This window comes from Papio anubis, chromosome 13, assembly GCF_008728515.1.
Source record: "Papio anubis isolate 15944 chromosome 13, Panubis1.0, whole genome shotgun sequence".
In the NCBI taxonomy this organism is placed as follows: domain Eukaryota; kingdom Metazoa; phylum Chordata; class Mammalia; order Primates; family Cercopithecidae; genus Papio; species Papio anubis.
In genome coordinates this window covers 78800281-78811232 of record NC_044988.1, presented here as the reverse complement: position 1 = coordinate 78811232, position 10952 = coordinate 78800281, and positions in this window count along the sequence as shown.

The window sequence follows — 10952 nt, the reverse complement described above, 5'->3', positions numbered from 1 at the left end:
GCAATCCATTCACTAAAGTAGCACACTGTGCTTTTCAGGGCCGCTTACCCTGACTTTTTCTTTTCTTGCTTCCAGCTTTCTCCAGTCTCCAAGAGTGTGACTGGACCCCTCGCCACTGACACAAGTGAAAAATGAGATTTGCATGCTAAGAACATGATTGTGTGGGCTTGGGCCTCCCCATGCACACTGGCTATCTAGCAGGAGAACTGCCATGAGCGAGGTCCCCAGCCAAGGGGCAGGTTGTCTCAGTCTCAGCCTGGACATGGCTGATGTTTCTCAGGAATCAGTGTCCTCCTGGGCCCCACGCTGTGCTGTGGCTAATTGTCCCTGGAAACAAGACATCTACTAGCTTCAGGGGTTGCAGAGGTTGACAAAGGTCAAGTTTTCCTAAGGCCTCTCTACACTCAAATCTTATGTCTGGAAAAGCACCTTCATTCTCTGATCAGCTATCATGTGGTTCCTTTCTATAAATAAACTGCTGAAAGGATTTGCCCAGCACATGGCCTGCTGGTCTTCCATGTAGAAGGCATTTAATCTGGGTTGCCTCTACCTTCACAGCCACAATCCCCAACGCTGCCCAGGTATGGAGAAAGGATGCTGTCTCTGCTTTCAGTTGCTTTCTAGCCAGATGGCCCATGATAAAGTGGAAGTCCAGATGCCAAAGTTCTTCCTAACCTAGCATTGAGCAGGTAATTCCAGGCTGCAGGCTGCAGTGACCAGCCAGTTGAGGGATCCTGATGGTTATCTTCTCTTTTCCTTTCCTCTAGGTTTGCCTCTTCCATATCAGACTCAGACAGGAGGTTTCCAGTGGACACATCGTCTGAAGGAAGAAATTCTTTCCATGTGACTCTAGTCCTTTTCTCGCCAACTAGAAAGTTGGTACATGCTTTAAGCCATTGGAACCACAAGGAGTAGGCACTAGGGTCCGTTTTCCTGCCTGAAAATCAGACCACGAGCCTCTAGGAAGAGCAGCTGGATGAGGAAAATATTTTGGAAGAAAGGCAGACTGAAAGAAAAGGTATTTGTAAACGTTTGCTAAAGAGTCACACATTGATAGCCTATATTCACACCTATTCTATTAACTATAAAAAGAACCCCTACAAGTTGATAAGAAAAATTTCAATTTGCAAACTTGATGCTGGGGAATTTTGGTTCAAAGAGGGGAGGAAAGTACATTCCAGTCACCAGGAACTGCCTGTATATACAGAGAGAAACAACTGGCCTGAGCATGTTTTGAAATGACAAGGAGCTGGGTGTGGCTGTCATGCAGGAGAGTGGCGATTGCTAAAGCTAGGGAGGTAGAACTGGGACACGCACAGAATGCCTTGCATACCATGCTGGGGAGTCTCGCTTATAGGAAACCAGGATCATATCCTGGATCTGATCAGGTTAACTTTGTAGAAGACGCCTTGGGCAGGAGCATGACTGATGAAATGAAGCCTTCTTTCACAAAACCCCCACCAGGAATGTAACACAGACCACAGAAGGACACGTCTGTTTTCCCACCTTTGCCTTTACACTTTTAAATTGCCTTTTTCTTTCTGGAATCATTGACAGAGATCCTAGTTGCCTAGGTCAATATCCATTTCCTGTCTCTTGCATAGTAATAGAGATTCCAAGTTTAGCAGAGCACTAAGCTGCTTGGAATAAAGACCACACTCCTCAGCCTCCCTCTTACCTAAAGCTAAGTTTCAGCTGTGAAATGTAAATGAGAGCATTGTGAAGCTGTCTGGAAATATTAAAAGACCACTGGAACATGTCTTCACCCCCTGTCTTCTTTCATCCCTTTTATTTATCTGGTGTAAACTGAGTTTTCTACTAAAAAGGATGTTAGCATGATGGTCGGAACTTACGCCATCACCTTGGACAGACCAACAAGATGGGAGAAACAAGAAAGAGCAAGCCTGGCTCCCCAGTGATTGTGGAGCTGCCATTCCAGCCTTGATTTCTTACCTCTGAACTTTGTTCAAATGATAAATAATCTATCATATTTAGTTTACTGTCATTTGAGGTTTTTTGTCACTTGCAGTCAAAGTCCTAGACAAGAAAAGGATATGTATTTTTTTAGTTTTGTTTCACAAAAATCTTCGTCTTCCAATGTTGCTGTCTTTAGGGAGGAACAGTTTATTTCGATGAACCAAAAGTTTAAAGGAGGGCAGAGTACTCCCTGGAAGCAGTCATGCCAGGCACACCTGGTGAGGTATGCCAGCTGAAGCCTCCCACAGCACTCCCACATTCTCAGTCCAGCTGGTCGCATCTCCTCTGCTGCATATTATTGATCTCACAAAGGCCTCCTTATCTGCCTTTGAGAGAAGTGTTTAGGCAGGATTGGCCTGAGAATCACATTTATCCTTCTTTTTATTCACTATTTATTGGGCACCTACTCTGGGCCTAACACTATGATAGCCATGTTGAGAACAAGGACAGCAATGGGTCTGTTATGCTGTGTGCATATCAGACCACTTGAGGAACAGCAGATTACATTCAGAGTAGAGGGTCACATTATGAGAGGGATATTGACAAATTTGAGCACATCCAAGGAGAAACTAGGATAGTAAATGTCTGTGCCCCACTCTAATCCCATGTTTTAATAAATTTAAAGCATGAAGATCAGAGAAATTCTGGCTATAGAAGATGTCCTATTTGGGTCTAACCAGAGTCCTTTGTGTCCTTATTTTGGTAACTGACTCTCCTGCTTTGTAGAGGACATGCACCTTCCCATTCCTTGGGATTCTCGTGGGGCTCTCAACTGCAGTACTCTGACCTCCAGCTACAGGCACAGACACACGACCTGAACGAGACCAATCAAAGCCCTTTCCTGATATTTTTGTCTATTTCCTTTTGGATTGTGAGTTAAAAGATGTTTGCAAGGCAGGCCATGGTGGCTTATGTCTATAATCCCAGCACTTTGGGAGGCTGAGGTGGGTGGATCACTTGAAGCCAGGAGTTCAAGATCAGCCTGGCCAATGTAGTGAAACCCCATCTCTAGTAAAAAATTTAAAAAAAAAAATTAGCTGGGTGTGGTGGTGCACACTTGTAATTGCAGCTACTCGGGAGGCTGAGGCAGGAGAATCACTTGAACCCAGGAGGCAGAGGTTGCAGTGAGCCGAGATCATGCCATTGCACTCCAGCCCAAACAACAATGCAAGACTCCGTCTCAAAAATAAATAAACAAATAAATAAATAATAAAAAATTTTAAAAAGCTGTGCTCACAGTGTCACAGTAATAGAGAGAATCAAGTTAAACAGGGCATGTTTGAGGCTTCACAATCAGATACATCTGTTTTTCATCAAATATGTCAAATGCTTTACTGTCATGGTGAACTCCAAAGAGTTCAAAGTCCTAGAGTCAAAGATCTCCACTAAGGTCCATGCTCTGTCATTCCCTGACCAGGAGGCCTCAAGCAAGTCATGTAACTGCAGTAAGCCTCAGTTTCCTCATCTGTAAAATGGGGATAATAATTCACAAAGTTATTATCAAAGTTTTTATGAGAATTGAATGAAATAAATTGTACAACAGCATCTTGTAAATGTCACATAACCACACAAATGCACAGATTTGTTGTTTTGTGTTGAAGGACGTTTTTGTCAAGGTGTTATTATACTCATATAAAATTTACAATAATGTTTAATGTCTGCAGATTATAACCAGGGAATTTGGAGGTGATGGGTTTTTTTTGAGGTGACAAAGTAGACTGGATGGAGAGTCCTGGGCTTTGAAATTCAGGCAGATCCAGATGACAGGGGATAATCGGTTTACAGGGAGGGGTTAGACATATAAGACTAAATTACTAGATTAGCACAAGAACGAAGGAAGAGGCAGGAACTGAGCATTACAAGCCAAGATCCAAACTAAGTACAAGATCCAGGTGCCCCTGTAGGCAGGAGACAGAGGCAATCAGCAGAAGTCTAAGTAGAAACCACAGGACAGAGATCTGAACCACCAGGGCCAGTAGCATGGAAAGAGTTTGACAGCTGGTACCAAAGAATCCCTTCTGCAAAGACTCAAGTTTCTTCATTCAACAAACACATACCAATTACATTTGAGGCTCTAGGAAGACAAAATTGAATGAGTCAAGGAGCTTACAAGCCAATAAGGAAGACAGACACACACAAGATAATTCTAATACAACCTGCTAACAACAAAGAGAAACAGAGTATCCTTGGAGGACACAGGAGGTGCAGATCATCCAGGCTACACTGTGTCAGGGATACCTCTCGTAGAGTCTTAGAGGATGAATCAGAGTTAGTCAGGTCAACCAGATACTTTGGGGAATGAAGGAATCACAGGCAGCGGGAATAGCATGAAGAATAGCAGGGAAGCAAGAAATAGGAAAAAGAAGCAGTTCGACATTGCTGTGCCATAAATCAGGGACAACAGTCAGGGAGAGGTGGTTGCAGGTGATGGGAGAGAAGGCTGGAGGGGTTGACAAGACAGCTACCAGGGCCAGCCTAGGAAAGCTGAGACTTCATCCTGAACACATAGGACAGAAAGGAAGCATTAAGCAGATGAGCAATAGGACAGGAAGAGCATTACTCAGAACAAAATTGCTATGACTTTGGAGACAAAGCAAGGGACTTGGGAACTGAAGAGGTGGTGGGCAAGAAGACACAAAGGAACAAAGCAGGAAGCTAACACTTGGAGTGAGGTCAAATGGAAAGCCCACACCTGGAGAAGGAATGAGGAGCAAGTCAAAAGTGAGCAAAAGAGACAGCAGAAATTATGATTAAGGTTTAAATCTACATTTATTGACAGGGAAAGATGTCCACTAAATATTGTCAAGTGAAAAAGGATTGAAAGGCAGTATTTCACAACACATGTGAAACGACTTCATTTAAAAATGTGTTATATGGCCAGGCACAGTGGATCATGCCTGTAATTCCAGCGCTTTGAGAGGCTGATCACTTGAGGCTAGGAGTTCAAGACCAGCCTGGCCAACATAGTGAAACCCCTTCTCTACAAAAAATACAAAAATTCGCCAGGTGTGGTGGCATGTACCTGTAGTCCCAGCTACTTGGGATGCTGAGGCAGAGAATCACTTGAACCCAGGAGGCAGAGGTTGCAGTGAGCCGAGATTGAGCCACTGCACTCCAGCCTGGGCAACACAGTGATACTGTCTAAAAATAATAATAATAATAATAATAATTAATGTGTTATGTGTATGTGTATGTGCATGTGGTTGGATATATACCTAGAGAAATGTCTGGAAGGATAAACAAACTTATTTAGGTTTGCAGGTTTTCTCTGGCTGTTGGAATTCCACGTGACTTTTAATTTCTTCTTTATATATTTCTATATTATCTTTTTATTTCTACAATTGGCGTCCATTACCCTTATAATCAGAAAATACAATCAATAAAGCTATTTTTCCATTTTGAAAAAAAATTAAGTCCCAGTGAAAAGCTTACTAAGTCACCCTTTGCTTCCGCTCTTTCATGGTTCCTCATTGATCAAATTTCTTGACACAGTCCACAGGGTATTTGTGATGTGGCTCCTAATATGGGAATGTTGGCTACTGACCACTATTCTCACCATATAGCCTCCCCGCTCACACTGAGCCAAGATCTCCCTAGACATATCCTGCTGTTTCTCCCTGTGAGTACCTCCCACTCTCCTCTTTTGCTTCTAATATTTTCCCTTCTTCCTAATGAATGATTACTCTCCATAAGACTCAGCCCAGGCACCTCTCCTCCTAGAAGCCATTTCTTGATCTCCCCCAGTCTGAGTTTGGTGCCACTAGTTCAGTCTTCCATTTGTGCCCAATGCATATCTCTATCACAGCACCACCATATTGAATTCTGGTTGGCTGTGGAGTGTGAGTGTGAGTTCTTCTCCAACAGTAGATGATGTGTCTTTTTCCTCTGTCTCTCACCAGTATTCTGATACACAGCCAGACTCAAAAACTTTTGGTTAACTAAATGGATCTTTGAGTGATCTGTGAATCAGGAGAACTGGGATTCAGGTTATATTTTATTATGGTAGTTACCAGTGAGCCCATGAAGATTTAGAAAGGTAGGATGCTCATCTACTCTAATTCAGTAGTAGCCCTCCTCTCCTCTTTTTCTCCTCCTTCTTTGTCTCTTTCTTTCCTTTCTTTTTCCTCTTCCCACCCTACACCCACTTTTTTCCCTTTTCTTTCTAGAGAAGTATTTCTCGCATTTTGATGCACAAAAGAATTACCTGGGAAGCCTATTAAATGCAGGTCTCCCGGCTCTACCCACAGTTACGATTTCTTAGGTCAGGAGTAGGGCCCAAGAATCTGCCTCTTAACAAGTATACCAGTTGATTCTGATCCCACTTTGCAAAACACTATCTTAGAAAATTTAGGAGTCTTCATTTTCCTTATCTACTAACATCAACTGAGCGAGGTGTGAATGGTGTTATCTACAGCATCCTCCATTTCCCAGTGATATTTCTTGATCCTACAAACTCAAACTTATCTCATTGATTCAGACTTCACATACATTTTGAGATACAGAGCAGCTTCTGGCTTGTTTCAAGTATGTACTGTGGCTAAGAAACATCTTCCCAAGGCTTCAGTGTGGTGGCCTGACTCACAGTGTGGTGACTAGGTCTTATTACACAGCATAACAATAATTATCACCATGTCATGACCATAACAACTGCCACTTGTTAAGCCCCTACTGGGTGCCAGATTCAGTAAAAAATATTTTACTACCATTGTCTCACTTAATACTCACTTAATACAGCAATTCCATGAGGCAGATATTATCATTATCCCCACTATCTGAATGAAAAAACAGATTAGGAGAGGTTATGGTCAAGGTCATAAACTTACAAGTAGTAGAACCACTTGAACCCAGACTGCTCTAACCGCCCTTCCACTAAGGCTCCTAATTTACTATTCTGCCAAATATTTCCTATAACAATAAGAAGAACCACATTAATAATAATAACACTACATTACTACTTGCACCAAAATAAATTCCAGAAGGATCAAAGTTTTAAAGGTAAAAAGATGAAACATGAAAAGTATTAGGAGGACTTCAGGTACCAGACAAAATGAAGAAAGCCCACTATATCCTATCTCTCCCTAATCTCTAGTTACAACTAAAAATTATGAACTAAATATAAAAAGCAGTTACCTGAAAACTAAACAAAAGCATACAGATAGGGAATGGGAGTCCAATTTGGAGCAGGAAACCAAACAAAAATACGTTTCCCAAGTTTCCCTCCCTTTTCTCTTTTCTCTTATGCCCAGTCATAGAACTGTTGTGGTGGCAGTGCAGGCAGCCCAAAATGTTTCTCTGGCCAGCGTAATTGGGGAAAGAGGCCCCTGTAGTCGAAATATGTGAGAAGAATCCCTGTTGTTGTTTTTCTCTCTTTCTCCTTTTGCTTCTTTGCCTTGACACTGTGGGTCCAGTCATGGAGCCGTGTTACAGCAGCAATGGTATAATGGATTTAAAACCCTAAGAAAAACCCTATTTTACTGGCCAGAGCATCAGAGAAAAAAAAAAAAAAAAAAAAAAGGTCCTCTGTGAGCTGGGTCAAAGGGGAAAGGAATTCCCTAATTCTGTGTATGAGACTGCACAAGTCCCAGGCTTAATCTTGAGCTGTGCATACACAGGAAAGACCCAGAGCAACACAGAAAAGGCTATGGGAACTGAATTATTATTTAATATCCCAAGTTTAATATTAACCCCTAAGTGGCACAGACAATTAGGGGTTAATATGAGGCTTGAGTGATTAATTAGACAGACCCAAAACACCGCAGCAAAGTTTGAAAAAAAAATTTACATTGGAACAACCACCCATTGAAGGGGATGAAGAACTTGCAATTTGAACCTAATGGGATCTGCTGGAACATAAAAATCAACATTTTCTATAGATTTTAATGAGACCCAGAGTCTTATAAAATAATATTTTTAAATGGCCCAGAATACAATCCAAAATTACTCAGTATAGAAAAAAGAAGAAAAACATGTCTAATTCTCAACGGAAAGAAAAAAGATACCTATCATGGGGAGGGGGCAGGGGGGAGGGATTGCATTGGGAGTTATACCTGATGTAAATGACGAGTTGATGGGTGCTGACGAGTTGATGGGTGCAGCACACCAACATGGCACAAGTATACATATGTAACAAACCTGCACATTATGCACATGTACCCTAGAACTTAAAGTATAATAATAATAATAAAAATATATATATATTAAAAAAATAAAAATAAAAGACAATAAACTTTAGAGTATTCTACAATAAAAAAAAGAAAGAAAGAAAAAAGATACCAACCCTTAGATGACCCAGATGTTGTATTATCAAACAAAGATATTAAAGCAACTATCATAACCGTAGTCCATGAGATAAAGGTGAACACTCTTGAAATTAATAGCAAGGTAAAAATTATCAGCAGAGAAATAAATCCTATAAAAAGAACCAAATGGAAATGCTGAAATTTAAAAATATGTAATCTGAAACAGATGATTCACTAGACAGATTCCACAGCAGAATGGGGATGACAGAAATAAGTCAGTGAACGTGAAAACAGATGCATAGAAATTATCTAATCTGAATAATAGAAGAAATAAAGATTGAAAAATAATGGACAGAGCCATAGAGACTTGTGAAACAATATCGAAAGGTGGACAGACATAGTGCCTCATGCCTCGTAATCCCAGCACTTTAGGAAGCCAAGACAGGTGGATCTCTTGAGCCTATGAGTTCAAGACCAGCTTGGGCAACATGGCAGATCCCAATCTCTGCAAAAAAATTACAAAAAATTAGCTGGGCTTAGTGGCATGCACCTGTCGTCCCAGCTACCCAGGAGACTGAGGTGGGAGGATCACCTAAGCCTAGGAGTTCAAGGCTGCAGTGAACCATGATGACATCACTGCACACCAGCCTGGGCAACAGAGCAAGATCCTGTCTCAAAAAAACAAAAAAACAAAAAAAGCCAATACCAGAAGATTTAATGTTCATGTCATTGAACTCCCAAAAGAAGAAAAGAGATTGGAAAAGAAAAAACATTTAAAGAAATAATGTCCAGAATTTCCCAAATTTCTTGAAAAACATAAATTTACAGATTTAAGAAACTCAGTAAATTCCAAACAAGAGAAATTCAAAGAAAACCATGCCCAGACACATCATAATAAAACTTCTAAATACAGTTCATCCTCAAATAATGTTTCATTTAGTGTCATTTTGTCATAAAGTTGAAAAGAAAAAAAATTAATTTCCAGGTGGGACCACTGTCTGTATGGAATCTATACATTTTCCCCATATCTGCAGGGTTTTTTGATCCAGTACGCCAGTTTCCTCCCACATCCCGAAGCTGTCTATATTAGGTTAACTGGCATATCTAAATAGTCTCAGTATGAGTGAATGTGGGTGTGTATGAATATACCCTCCAGTGGAATGGCACCCCATCTGGGGTCAGCTCCCACTTTGCACCCTGAGCTGCCAGGTTAATTTCCAACCACATGCAACCCTGAGCTGGAATAACTGGGTAAATAAGTATCTTACTTGTGTGTTTGTTCGTTTGTTTGTTTTTTGTTTTGAGACAGGGTCTTGTTCTGTCACCCAGGCTGGAATGCAGTGGCACATCACAGCTCACTGTAGCCTCGACCTCTTGGGTTCAAGCAATCCTCTCACCTCAGCCTCCTGAGTACCTGGGACTACAGGTGTGTGCCACCATACCCAGCAAAATTTTTTTTAGTTTTTAATAGAGATGTCTCACTATATTGCCCAGGCTAGTCTCAAACTTCTCGACTCAAGTAATCCTCTCACTTTGGCCTCCCAAAGTGCTGGGGTTACAGGCATGAGTCATCGTGCCCAGCCCCTTTACTTAATCTTTCTTAAATGTATGTATAGCTCACACTTACTTCAGGGTTTAATGTTAGAAATGTTTTGACCTTTATTTGGAAGTTTGATGATGTTTTTGTGATCAGAAATATACCAAAGGAACTTAACTCACTTATTCCAGTTAGCCTACGGTAAAATTAATGTTGTCATATGTCATTTTGCTTAAAGTCACTATAAGTAACTACCTCCAAGAAAACATTGTGAAGACTTACTGTACCAACAAAAATATATATATTGTAAAATCTTAAGAGTCTAGAGAAAAAAAATAAATTACTTCTAGAAGAACAATGATTCAAATGACTATTGATTTCTCATTATAAACCACAGTGGCTATATTAACATCTTTAAAGGGCTAAAAGAAAATAACTTTCAACCAAAAATTGCATATCCAGTGAAAAATCTCTTTTTTTCTTTTTTTGAGACAGAGTCTCACTCTGTCACCCAGGCTGGAGTGCAGCGGCAATCACAGCTCATGGTAGCCTCAAACTCCTGGGTTCAACCTATCCTCCTGCCTCAGCCTCCCAAGTAGCTTGAACTACATGTGTGTACCACCACACCTGGCTAATTTTTTACTTTTTTGTGGAATTGGGGTCTCACTATGTTGCCCGGGCTGGTCTTTAATTTCTGGGCTCAAGAGATCCTCCCACCTTGGCCTCCCAAAGTGCTGGGATAACAGGTAGGAGCCAATGTGCCTGGCCTCCAGTGAAAATATCTTAAAGGAATTAAAGTGAAATAAAGACATTCTCAGATGAAAGAAATCTAAAATAAGTTATCATCAGCATATAGACTTTAAAACATTTGCTATAGGAAATTCTTCAGGCTAAAGGGAAATAATACTAGTGGGAAACTTGGAACTTCAGGAATTAATGAAAAGCAACAAACAAGGTAAAAATAAAGATATGTAAAATACTTTTTTTTCCTCTTAATCTTTTAAAGTATGCATGACCATTGAAAGCAAAAATTATAGGATTGTCTGGTGGGGTTTTTGACATATGCAGATGTAATAAATATGATACCTATAAAATAAAAGGAGAAGGGTAAAGAGAACTATGTGATTGTAAGGTTTCTACATTTTACCTAAAGTAGTAAAATACTAATTCTAAATATACTGTAAAAGTTCAGGTATGTA